Raw genomic sequence first — 13,929 nt, 5'->3', positions numbered from 1 at the left:
AACGTCATTATTAAACATATTAAACTTAATGAAAATCCTCAATAATAAGAAGGGATTAGCATATGGCCTTAGATAGGATATTACGAAAGAATAAATCACAAGAGATAATGTATTTACCTATGATGAACCTTTGTAAATAGTGAGTATAATCGAATTCTGTCACATAGAACGTCCAGAAAAAGAAGTAGTATTAGCAGCAGATTTACGGTAGTTGTTGTAGGAATATACCCAAGCTACCTTGGTGGGTGTCCGAGTGAAGAAGTAAATGGGATGAGAACACGAACTCGATTGCCTAATCTACCTTCTCTCCGCTTAGTGGGAACGACCATCAAATTATTTTTGTGGGAATCATTGAAAGCCATACTATTGTTTTTTTTAATTAACGAGCACAGTTGAAGCATAAACCACAGCAGGTGGCGCAAGCGAACAAGGACCATCACCGACAGTACGGGGGTATGTGCACTCAGTATGCAGTTTCCAGCGGGTCCCTCTCGATGCCATGCAGGGGTTCAACTCCCCAATCTCCCTCTCTTTCTCTGGTCCATTGTTGACCATGCACTCTCTCTCGGTTCAACCACCCAACTCCATGAAGCAGTGTCACCAGACTCCTAGTGCGCCACAAGCACTAGATTGCTGACCAATCATGCTCTTTCTCTCTCTGCTCTCGTGATCGTTCTCTCTCTCTCTCTCTCTCTCTCTCTCTCTCTCTCTCTCTCTCTCTCTCTCTCTCTCTCTCTCTCTCTCTCTCTCTCTCTCTCTCTCTCTCTCTCATTTCCTCATGCCGCACTGGAACTCCTAGATGATAGAGCCATCCAAAGGCTGAGCATTGTGCCGTCCCACCCAAGGAACCACTTGATACCATGAGCCCACAAATCAGTGACGTCCCAACTCCCAGTCAGAACCGTAGCAATAGACGCACTGGCTGTGTTTTTCAATCATTGCATGGATGTGTCCTAAAGCAGCCAGCTTCCATATAAACACACAATGTCCATCTCGATTGATCGTTCATCGCACAAGTGATAGCCGCACATATCTCTCTCTTTCTCAAACTAAATCCGCCATGCAAATTCTCAAAAAAAGAAAAAAAGGGGCGGCCCACCTGCAGTTTCATCTGCGTGCCACCCACCATGACAAAAATCCAGCCGTTTTTTTTCTCTCTCTCTTTGGCCTATTGGCATCCACACACATAGTACCTATTAATATGTCTCTCTCTCTCTCGGCCAGCTACTACCACCAGTTGTGCAGGTGTTGCTCTCAATCTTCCCTCTCTCAATCTCCCCGTTCATCCCTCTCTCACTCTTTGTCCACACCTTTTACGCCCGTGAACTACCCATATCTGGAGACCTTTAGTGAGCGAGACTTGAGTGATAACTAACTCTCTCATTTGGACGCGGCCCTTGTAGTGCAGCACTACCAACCACACCAGTCAACATCGCCCTCTCTCTTATTAGAGCCGCCACTGCCGTCAAACCACAACTGCGACTCCCAGAGGTGCCAACTCGACATGCACAGGGCGCCAACCTTTTTTGGTTAATGTGAGGTCGATCAGAACTAGCTGCACCAAACCCGCTTGACACCTATGGGCTCTTGGACCCTCGACCAACCACCCAACTACAAACATCCAACCAGGCATCCGAGCCTTCTTCTGCTTTTTCCCTCTCCATCTCTCGTTTGGTGCATGCAAAATAGCAGGAAAAACTCTCTCTCTCTATCTGTCTCTGAGTCAATGTCTCTCTCCCTCCCCCCACTTCTCTGCGTCATACAGCCTTCTTCCAGACGTGACGATTCGTGATGCATGACTGCGATGATTTCATGTTCAAGGTTGTTAGTCTGCAAACACTGATTCAGCATTGGCCCTTAGCTTTTAGATTGCAAGCTCCCGAGGAGGCTATTCCTCTCAACGAGATCTGGTGTACTCCTTGTAGCTTGACTGCCCATGCTCCCAGGCTTGCTCAGCTACCCACATGGCAGCAAGCTTCGTCTTACCACCACATCTTTTTCCTATAATAAATGAAATTATGGCTAGTTGCAACATTAACAATGGTGCATCTTTGGCAATGTAAATTCAGGATTTTAAGTAGATTTTTGGCGACATGTATTTGTTGTTTTTGGCTTTAGCACAGCATGAACTGAGCTCCTGCAATATATGCATTAAAGAGAGTTGGTGTGAAGACTTTGAAATAGTGTGTTGCTATGTTTGTACTCATGAAGGTCTCAACTAAGCTAGAGCACAATCAAGTCTTAATTGTAAGTTTATTTTAGGTCTATGAAGCTTGCTGCAGTTGCCAGGTGTTAATAAAGATAACAAATGGTTACAGTTACGGCTTGTTGTTGGCGCTTGTGGTGCTTCATTGGATAAGCTAATTTGATGTGCGCTATGTCAATGATGTTGCAGGACCCTAGGTGCTTACATGTATTCCCATTCATCTCTTCCCTCTTTTGAATTGAAAGTTCAAGCAATAGGCACAATGCCACTGTCTCTTCCCTCTTTTGCATTGAAATATAGATGAGCCCATACCACCACACACGCAAGCATGTGGATCTCACACCTAGAGGCACATGCAAAGCAAACACGGTTGATAGCAGAGGAAAGAAAACAACTACACAAAAAGAAGAGAAGAAAAACAAAAGGCAGTCTGACAATGAAAACAAAAGAAAATCTCTATATCCACGAAGAGAAATCAAGAAAAGAAACAAAGAAATCAAGGCATGAGGACAAGTAACAGTGACCACGTACAACATTGTAGATCAGGCATGAAGGGGTAGGGAATGGTCCATTCCCCATAATCCTCCTTCCCCATGGCTCCTAGCAAGGGGTTGAAGGATTTATTTCATCAATTGACGTTATAAAAATTCATACCCTCATCTGTCAGGCTTAACATTTGTTGCAGTGAAGATTTTCTTGCTTTTGTCCTCTTCAAATGGCTCATTGTTATATTTTACTAGATGCTAATTATATATCACTGCTCATTTTTGGGGCAATATAAGTCTCTAGCTTAATCAAATATCTTAATCAATCCATATCTTACTACTTACTGGTTAACTATACTAACACTATCATACAATTAGATTGTGCCAAACTCTTAGATGTGTTTGCTTATACCATTCAAAGAGAAAACACATCTCTCTCGACACGTATTCATAGATACCCATTCAATATCCTATTCGTATGTACAACAAATACATTAGTGTTCTTTTTATATTTCCTTTATCTACATAGTTTTCTAAGCTGAATACTTAAGCACTGCTACGACCACGATTTCTCATTGATTTAAAGGATTTTTTACTAAGATCATTTGTCATTAAGCCATACAACTACTCATGTGAGCTAAGTTGCTCTAGGATAGTGGACAACAATTGGTAAATATCCTCCTACTCAAACATGTTCCAAATTGGTCTCACACATGTGATGAATGTTATTTTTTATTTTATTTTTTTATGCCTAGCCTAGTCCATCGGTCACGGACACACAGATTCGCCGATTTAGGCAGTGTGTAAATGCTCATCCTAGTGCAGATTCGCCGATTTAGGCAGCACATTGATAACTTGCAAATTCATGATTTTTAAACTTATACAAAATGCAGCTTCGCCGATTTAGGCAGCATTAGTGCAGATTTGCCGATTTAGGCAGCACGTCTTATTGGTGTAGATTCGCCGATTTAGGAAATACCAATTACAAAATCATGCTACAGTGGCTGGCCACCACTGTAACTGGTATGATTTTGTTACCCGGGTATAGAAAATGAAAGATATTTTGGATTTGGACTTATATTGTGGAATTGGACTTGGATTGGGAATTGGTATCTGATGATTATTTTATCAGGGCAGTGTTTATGTGATGAGACTTGATATTATGAGATTGACGATGAGTGTGACCAATGATATCCTGATTCATCAGGGTATGACATATACTGCTTATTCTAGTGGTATGGGACACTAGAATAGGTAGTACATGGACGCATAAGCTAATGTTGTTTAGTTTCATAAATTTTTCTTTTATTATGTGATGTTTTTGACACAATATACTAATCACTGTTTTTGACAATTATTGTTTGCAGATTTTTATCTTCGCAACTGAGGACAGTTGCTTTCCAACGGAGAGGTATGTTATGGAATTGATATTTTATTGTTTAATGCAGCTGACATGTGGAAAAGGCTAAGGGTTATGTGAAAGGATCTCGAAAGGATATTATATTCTATAATTTAATATTCAAGTGCTATTTTATGAGCTTTGGCCATTTATGTTCGGCCGAGCAGTTTGTACTCACACTTGACCATTTAAGAAATCTATAAAGCAAATACGTGCAAGAGGGAAATGGTCACTCTTGCACGGGGGGAGATTTCACCCAGTGTTTGCATTGTTCTTCTCTCCTCTTCACTCTTCTCCTCGCCGTGGCGGCGTAGCACTCCGCTCTAGGAGGTGCGCCTCACGCGCTCATGGATTTGTGCAAGTCGGTAGGTACGTAGATTTAGTCGTTTATGTCTTGCTATGTGCTATTTTCGAGTATTTTGCAGGGCAGCCAGGCTTCCTACTGTAGCAGGTGATGAGCATATAAGAGGGCATGTGCAAGGGTTCTGTGTTCAAAAACTGCAATTCTGTAAACTTGGACATCATACATGTATGATGTCTCAAGAGGCATTTGGAGACCAAATTTGAAAAATCTGATTGAACCAGAGTGTTCAAAAGGGGTGTTTTACCCTAAGTGCATATTGAGACTAGAGTTTTGCCCAACCCTTAACACCCAAAAGGCAAAACACGAAGTGTAAAAAAACAAAAAAAGAGAAACTTGTGATCCTGAGCATGTTTTTGCATGAAAATTGGTAGAGGTGCTTGAAAACAAGTGCTAGAGACTTGGGGATGCTTGTGAATGAATTCTGCCCCAAAATTCATCAGCAGACGCGTATGATGTCTGAAGGGTGATTCTGGCAGCAAATTTGAATTTTTGACATTATACCCATCTTTTGCATGTTGTGTTGAGCACATACACCAAATTTCATATCATTTGGGCTCATAGATTGAAAAATTGGGGGATTTTACTCTTTCAAGGGATTTCCTTGTCAAAAGTGATGATATTGTGCATTTTTAAGTTCCAAAATTTGTTGTGAGCACATATTCTTGTTATACACATCAAGGGGCACCTTGGGTAGAAATTAAATTCCATTCTGACCACCTGGACATAATACACGTATGATGTCTTAGAGGCCAGATCTGAGGTCAAAAGTTACAACTAAGTGCACCCTTGTGATCTATAGCATTTAAGAAGCATATGGGCCAAATTTCATTTAATAGACTCGATGGCCTCTACAGTAAGACTATGCACAATAGTCTCCCAAAGGGATAGCCACTTGGATTCTCTTCTAAAGAGATAACTAGAGATGAAGTGATCCAAAAATGGCAGACACGCCTTCTCAAGGACTAATCTCCAAGAGAACGACCAATCCCTTTGAAGAAGAACCTAGCCATAGTAAAAGGCTTGAAGCGAGAGAAAAATTGGGAGGGTCTATGGTTAGACTTGTAGACAATCAATGAGTTAGACCATCCCAAGTCCAAAAATGGGGAAATAGGAAATACTCCGGAGATAAAGATCCGAGAGATCACGTAGCGGCTTTCAGAAGAGTAATTAGAGTAGAGGAAGTTTTAGATTGAAGCTATGGGTTTGGGTCCTCAATATTATTGCATGATGAGGTCAATGCATCAGGGATTTTCTGAACAAGTCTTTTACTTTACACAATTACTTCCTCATCAAGAGATATATATTTATCCTCACTTTGGTTTACCTCTTAGAGGACCCTTTAACTTCTCACCTCATACTTGAGGGATCAGTGCAATAATTTCACAATGAATTCTTCCTATGGATGAAAGGCCTAATATGTGCCCTGCTTGTGATGGTTGCTTTTGTGATCATGTGATGGATGGACTTATTGACTTGTAAAAAATATATATCTTCATTGTACCTTTTAAGAATTTCATCGTATATTAAGATCTTGGTTCTTGTCTTTAATCCTTGTTTTTCTAATTTCTCTTGATGGATACAGTTAAATTCGTTCTTAGTTTCTTGGTATCTTCTAGAAGTCCCCGAGATACTTTTAGACATAACTAAAGCTATTTATATATTTATTTTGCAATTCCATACAACGATTAGAGTTACAAATTTTAAAGGATAACACTAATATTGCAATTATTTACAAAAAAAAATTGTATTACAAAAGGTTGCATTACTTGAGTGACACAAAAAGGTAACAAGACAATGCTTATATTCATCAATTTCATCGGCTAGGGAAGATTAATACGACCACAAAAAGGAGAAAACACATTACAAAAGGTGAGAAAAATGAGAAATAGGGCGTTCTCAATCTTCCCATGAAGCATCTTCAATGGAAAGATACATCTTTTTTACAAATAAAGAGCAATTGTATTGCTTAGCGTACAACTAGGCTTTTTCTAAGAGTTTCCATAACATGGCATACAAGATGTTCTCAATATTCTTGGGTGTTTGAAAATTCAAGATTGTCATCAAAGAAGTTCACTATAGAATCATCTAGCTCGGTTTAGAAACAAGACGGTTAAAGGTGGTAGGGGCGTTACCCAGGCCAAAAGGAATGACTGTGAACTTATAATGCCCAAACCTTGTATGGGGTAACTTATTTTGATCCGAACTTGGTAGTAGCCTAATCTAAGATTGATTTGGACAAATATCTAGCATCCTCTTCTTCTAGCTGAGTAGACACATCATCACCAGTGCCTAAAAATGTACATGGTTGCATAGATTTGAGCATGGCCTTCAGATCCTTGTCACATTCAAAATCCTCTAAGAGTGTCGTAGCAAGCGACATTTGATTTGGTATAGAGACAACTTGAGGTACTGGTGGTGCTCATGCATAAGAAAGCACATAATTTAAAGTGTTAGCTGCTGCAGGCGAGTCTCGGGCAGCTCTATCTTTTGGGAGTTTACGTGGCATATTTTATGGCTGTGGAAAAAAAAAACACTCTCTCTCAGTGATAGTTTCATAAATTCAGCATCACGCTGACCCAGACTAGGTCGACTTCTAGGTACATCCGAGGGTCTCACCACCCGGCCGGGACACACTCCCATCGAATCCCAATTCCAGGGCCTTGAATAAACACAAGCCAAAATATATACCAATACTTATCAGTCCTAGCCAAAAAGGACTATCCGCTATTTCATCCCATAGGTAAACACTGTGCCGGTCTTTTCCAAACATGTAAGAAAAATTTCATGCATAAATCTTCTATGTTATGCTAGGGCTATCCACGTCAAATCTTCTTGGTAAGTTTTTAATCCTAGTTCAAATTTAGATTAATTTCATTGAGTTATAATCACTTATCTCCTACTTCCTTTCAGTTTCTACTGAAATAAGAACTTAAGAAAACAACAAGTCTTTTGGACGTTAAGGTTTTGCCTCGACGTAAGTGGAAAGGGGGACACATGTCAGAAGGCTATCACTTATGCTACTTAATTTCCATTCGCTAGGCCTTGGGAGGTCCAATAGGGCTGTAACATGAGCAATTAGCAAGGGGGGTCGACCAAGAGAGAGAGGGGGGTGATTTTTGCAAGGCATTATCACACACACACTCACACAATCTCATGTGTGAAGCAAAGAAGACTCTCTCTCCTTCTCAAGCTTTAATGGAAAGCTTACCACCTACTCCAAGCTTGTGAGAAGGGAGGACTACACCAACAACTCTTGGCTTTGTGATGCAAATACAACCAAGAGCCAAGCTTCAATGCATGCTCATATCCTTCACCATGCTAATTACTAAGCTAAGATATGCTAATCTGAGTGATTATGTGAGGAGATGTACATCTTTCTCGTAAGAATACTCCTTCCTCTCAATCTACTCTCATACCCCGCTAGCTCTCACCATCTTCGAAGGCCCATCTCGTAGTCTTGTATGCCTAGCTTGGTGGCCAACTCTATAGATATAAAATTGTGAGTAGAACCAGGGTCAAAGAGAATAAAATCATCATGTTCTCTTACCTTTCCCCAAGCATGGCATAGAGGAGATCCTTTGTGGTGAATTTCCTCCTCTTGGATTTCGACCAAGGTAGCTCTAGGAGGTTCATGGTGGGTGTTCGTTTGGGGACAAGTGCGGTACGCATGCCCTTGCTCGCCGCACTTGAAACAACGGTTATCCTTGTGATAACACTCAAGCTCTTCAGGAGAGAGTTTATTTTTGCCTTTATAAACTCCCTTCTCTTTAGCTTTGTTGGAGTTGCCCTTAGGAGAATTTTGGACATTGTGCTTCCCCTTAGGCTCATTGGAACCCTTGTTTTCCGTGGGCTTAGAATTTATTTTATCCCCCGTTTGGAAATTGATTCAGAGGCCACCATAGTATGGTGTATAACCGCCGATATGGTGTGTGTCCTTTGGGAGTTGACATACTCCACCATGTCTTCAGTTAAGCCCACACAAAATTGTTGCTTTTGCTCTCCAAAATCCAACTTTTTGAAGACAGTGGCTTTGAGTTGTAGGTCCCAAAACTTGTCTACATATTTTTGAAAGGATTCATAGGGAGAGAGCTTCAAGCTTCGCCATTCAGTGAGTACTTTGTCTTTGGCATCGGTGGCCAAAAATTGCTTCATAATGGAAGCTCTTAAAGCTTTCCATGTTCGTGGAGCTTCACCATTGGCCCGTAGCCTAGACCACCATTGCCTGGCAGACTTTTGAAAGTGCACAACTACATGGCATAGCTTAGAGGACTCCGTGAAGCCTTCATCTCCAAACTCCGCATCGAATTGTTGGATAAAGGCCAAGACTTTGTCCGTAGCACCGAAAGTGCCATCATAGGTAAGGAAAGAGACGATCTTCCCTCCCTCTTTCAATTTCTTGAGCTTGGACGACCTCTTCCATGCGGCATAGGATTTCCTATGGCCTCTTTTTTTTAATGGTTCAAAGGTTGCACCATCACTTTCTTCAAAAGATGAAGAATTTGAGGAAGATGGAGAAGAGGGTGACCTCTTTCTCGCCTTTTTCTTGCCTTGATCTTCATTTTCTTCACCATCACTTTCATAAGAGGAAGAGGATGAATAAGATGGAGAAGAGGGTGTCCTCTTTCTTGCCTTTTTCTTCTCTTGCTTTTTGTCATCCCTCTTTGAAGTATGGTATGGAGAAGTATGTGATGGTCTTCTCCGTTTTGGAGGTGATAGAGAGCGTTTAGCCCGCCGTCTTCGTGTAGCCATCTCCGCCAAGGTGGTAGGAGACTCACTTCTTTCTCGTTCATTCGGTGGAGGCTCTTGAATTCTCCTTTGAAAAGGAGACGCATTGTGAGCGGGATGAAAACACACACAGCGCCTCTATAACGACCCGACACACACTCTTGGTAAGATACACACACACACTATGGGGCACCACTCGGCTTAGACAACACACCTGGCCGAGACAGGGAACACACTTCTGGAGTGAGAGGAAAGAGACTATCCACTTGCCCACTCCACACAGACACACACACACACACACACACACACACACACACACCCAAAAAACTCAGCTCAAAAGAGGGGAATTTTTGATGTTTAGATACAATTGAGCTTGGGCCAACACCAATGGGGCAAATAGCTCACACAATATGGGTAAAAGATACCAGATACAATCACAAACTAGAGCAGAAACTTCGCTCATAGGAGAAACTTACACAGAAAAACAGCAGGAAAAGAGTGAGTAATTTAGCAAAATGGACAGCGCCATCGCGTCCGGAACGGCCCAAAACCCCAGTCTACAATGTCAAAGTGCTCAAATCCGACCTCGGATGAGCAGTTTACGGCCAAAACAGGCTCCAAAATGAGCAAAAACACACCTGCGGCTGTTCCTCCTCTCTTCTCCATGTTTTTTCTGGTCTTCTCTCTGTTTGTTCAGTTCCCACACTTAGATTTTTTAGTTGGGCACCCTTGGCCTTTTAGATGACCTCAAACGGACCCCGAATAGGCCAAAAACTGACCTCGCAGTGCATAGTTGTCACCTTTTTGCATCATTCGCACACCTGGCACTCAGCTTTTTTCCAATAATGCATCTCGCCACCACGTGAAGTGGCCCCAAAAAGTGGTCCTAATGATGACCTTTCTGCATAACTCTCACAAGAAAACACCCACGTTGTGTCCGCCGCGTGCAAATATTGACCTCGTTCGCCCTCCTGACGCCACTAGATGCCATCTGACGCACCTACTTACCTCATGTCGTCGGCCCGTGGATAGCTTCCTCGAGAAGTTTTACGCGCTACCAACTCCTCATTATTATAGAAAAAACACACTGGTACTAGTAATAGTGAAAATCGCTGCACTATGTACATGCTGTCCTACCTGTACACATGTGGGCCCCACGTAACCACCTGGCTCTGGAAAATGGGCAATTCTTTATTTGATGCACCATGCATGTATATGTACATATGCGCAATCCCTTGCTCCAAAAAACTCCTGACATAATTTGCCCATCCCCTAGCCTGCTAGATCATTCATGATCAGCAGCAGTAAAGAGAGATATGAGACTCGCCGCATCACAGGTCTCCTCATCCCTCACAGACATCACTCGCTCTTCAGAAAACTCATCTTGCTCCACCATCATCAACCTAGCATGATACAACTTAAGACGCAATCCATTTACCCTTGACGTATGTAAAATCCCATCCAGGTTAGCCAACTGATATGTACCATTCGGGAAACACTCCACTACCTTGAAAGGGCCTTCCCACTTAATTTGAAACTTCTTTTGGAAGGTGTTGTCCAGTTTGCTGTTGTAGCGCAAAACCAAGGCATGCTTCTTGATACCCTTACTTTTGACCTTTTCATTTATCTTTGCCAAAGCCTTATCCTGCATCTGCCCATAATGCTCCAATGCGCTCATCCTATCCAATTGGACCTCTTGTAACTGCAAGAGCCTCTCTTTGAATGCATCACTTGGCGGCCCAAGCAACTTCTCTAGCATCTTGACCGCACGCAACTCTACCTCTACAGGCAATAGTGCTTCCTTTCCATACACCAAATGAAATGGAGTAAACCCTGTACCTGTCTTCACCGAAGTACGGTAAGCCCATAATGCACTAGGCAATTCCAAATCCCAATTCTTTCCTTGGTGCTCTGTCACTTTAGAAAGAATTTGTACCAACTCACCACTGAATATTTCATTTAAGCCATTACACTGCGGGTAATAAGGAGTGGTATGCTGGTGCCTAATCTTCATCTTTGTGCATAAGAAGTCTAGCAGTTTAGCTCTAAATCCTGGCCCCTTATCTGAAAGTAGCTCTAATGGCACCCCAAACTTGCAACATATTTCATCATACACAAATTTTGCCACATCCTTTGCAGTGATCTGTTTTACTGCTATAGCCTCTGCCCATCTAGAAAGATATTCCACTGCCGTCAAAATATAGCTTTTGCCCCTGCTTGTGATAGGTAACGGGCCTATTGCATCAATCCCCCACTTTTCAAACACATCAAATGCCATAATGGTTTTTCGTAGCTCTGGCTTCAACACTCTCTTCCCAAATGCTTGACACCTATTGCAAGACCTACACCAATGGTGAACATCCTTGTGCAGACTAGGCCATACATACCCTTCTTACAAGATCTTATGCAAGGTGATCTTTAGAGCAAAATGGCCACCACATGTGCCTTCATGATTCTCTTCCAACACTCTGTAAATCTCCTCCCGCCAAGGTACACGTCTCAACACGAGATCAGCCCCTTTCATGTATAAGACATCACCAATCAATTTGTACCTGTATGCTCTACGCACAAAGCCGTATTTCTTAGACTTCTGAATCTCCTTTGGAATGATTCCTGTTAGCAAAAACTCCTCTTCTTGAGCCAAACTTTCCCGGCCATGATAAAGAGGTAAAGTGGTCCTCAACACAAATAGCTCCCCAATCATGCCTTTTGCCACATCCTTTGCAGTGATCTGTTTTACTGCTATAGCCTCTACCCATCTAGAAAGATATTCCACTGCCGTCAAAATATAGCTTTTGCCCCTACTTGTGATAGGTAACGGGCCTATTGCATCAATCCCCCACTTTTCAAACACATCAAATGCCATAATGGTTTTTCGTAGCTCTGGCTTCAACACTCTCTTCCCAAATGCTTGACACCTATTGCAAGACCTACACCAATGGTGAACATCCTTGTGCAGACTAGGCCATACATACCCTTCTTGCAAGATCTTATGCAAGGTGATCTTTCGAGCAAAATGGCCACCACATGTGCCTTCATGATTCTCTTCCAACACTCTGTAAATCTCCTCCCGCCAAGGTACACGTCTCAACACGAGATCAGCCCCTTTCATGTATAAGACATCACCAATCAATTTGTACCTGTATGCTCTACGCACAAAGCCGTATTTCTTAAACTTCTGAATCTCCTTTGGAATGATTCCTGTTAGCAAAAACTCCTCTTCTTGAGCCAAACTTTCCCGGCCATGATAAAGAGGTAAAGTGGTCCTCAACACAAATAGCTCCCCAATCATGCCTTGAGCTGCTTCATGTGCCTCTCCATTTAGAGCACGTTCAATGTGTCTGATGCTCCATGCTTCGAACTTTTTTAACAGGCCTTTAATTCTGAAGCACATTTCCTTCAATGAGGTGTTCTTGCTCTTCCACACACCCAGCACTTGCTTCACCACTAACAAGGCATCACCTTTTATGCTCAACCTTCGAACCCCATGCTTCAAACAAATGTGTAATCCGGCTTCCAATGTAGCATATTCAGCCTCATTGTTACTATGCGCATCCAATTTGAACCCTCTCTTGCATACTAGCTTCCCCTCTGGATCATAAAGTGCTATACCCCCTGAAGCTGCATCGTGGCTCTTTCTGTATGAACCATCAAAGAACAACACATGTGCATTGCTGATATGTGGCACTTCTTCAACTACCTTTCTCACCACCTCTTCCTTAACAATAAGGGGATTCTCCTTGTAGGTCAACAAACCAGCTAGGGTAGCCCTTGTACTATCTTCCACTAGAAAAGAGAACTCAAACTCTTGCAGCTCAATTACCCATTTCTTCACCACATTTGACATGTTAATACCATTAATTAACTGTGGCAAAAAGGCATAACTCGTCAAGAAAACAAAAGGCCGTGGTAGCAAGTAATGACGAAATCGTCGACAAGCAAATATTACACTGGCCATCACTAGCTCTACTTCTGATAACTTTCTCTCCGCTACCAACTTCACTCGGCTTTCACAATACACTGGCCTCATATAATGGCTGCCCTTCCCCTTTTGCAATAGCATGGCTCCAATGGCATCATCCCCTACTGATGGATTTACATAAAAACCTTTCTCCCAATCAGGAGCCTGCATGGCTGACAACCCCCCTAACACCTCTTTCACCTCTTGAAACACTTCTTCACACTTGTCATCCCATTGCAATGGATCATGCTTTGCCACTTGCTGTAATGGATAAAGAAGCTGCGAAGACAATGGAATAAACCGTGCCATGTACTTCACTTTGTGTATAAAGGTTTCCAATTGCTTCGTACTCATAGGTGATGGAAGAAGAATAATAGACTTAACCTTATCTGGATCAGCCTCAATGCCATTTTCTGACACCATATGGCCCAATAACTTCACCCTTGGCTGTGCTAGATGACATTTCTTTGGATTTAGTTGTCCTCCACATTCATCATATCGAGCCAATACCATCTGCAGCTTCTCATGGTGTTCAGCCCTACTGCTATAAACACAGAAGTCATCCATAAAAGCCTTAACACAACTACCAATGAATGGTTCCAGCACCCAATTTGCTCTTTCTTGATAGAAAGATGGTCCATTTGACAACCCAAACGGCAACACTGTGTAGCAATAGCAGCCCCATGGCGTAATAAATGTTGTCTTTGTGCGGTCTTTAAGAGCAATCTGCAATTGAAAATAGCCTGAAAAACCATCACACACACTGTACCTCTCATAACCTGCCACTGA

The sequence above is a fragment of the Adiantum capillus-veneris genome, chromosome 1 (assembly GCF_014529385.1).
Source record: "Adiantum capillus-veneris isolate H3 chromosome 1, ASM1452938v2, whole genome shotgun sequence".
Lineage (NCBI taxonomy): Eukaryota > Viridiplantae > Streptophyta > Polypodiopsida > Polypodiales > Pteridaceae > Adiantum > Adiantum capillus-veneris.
The sequence above is the reverse complement of the archived record's forward strand: the minus strand, read 5'-3'. Positions refer to the sequence as shown.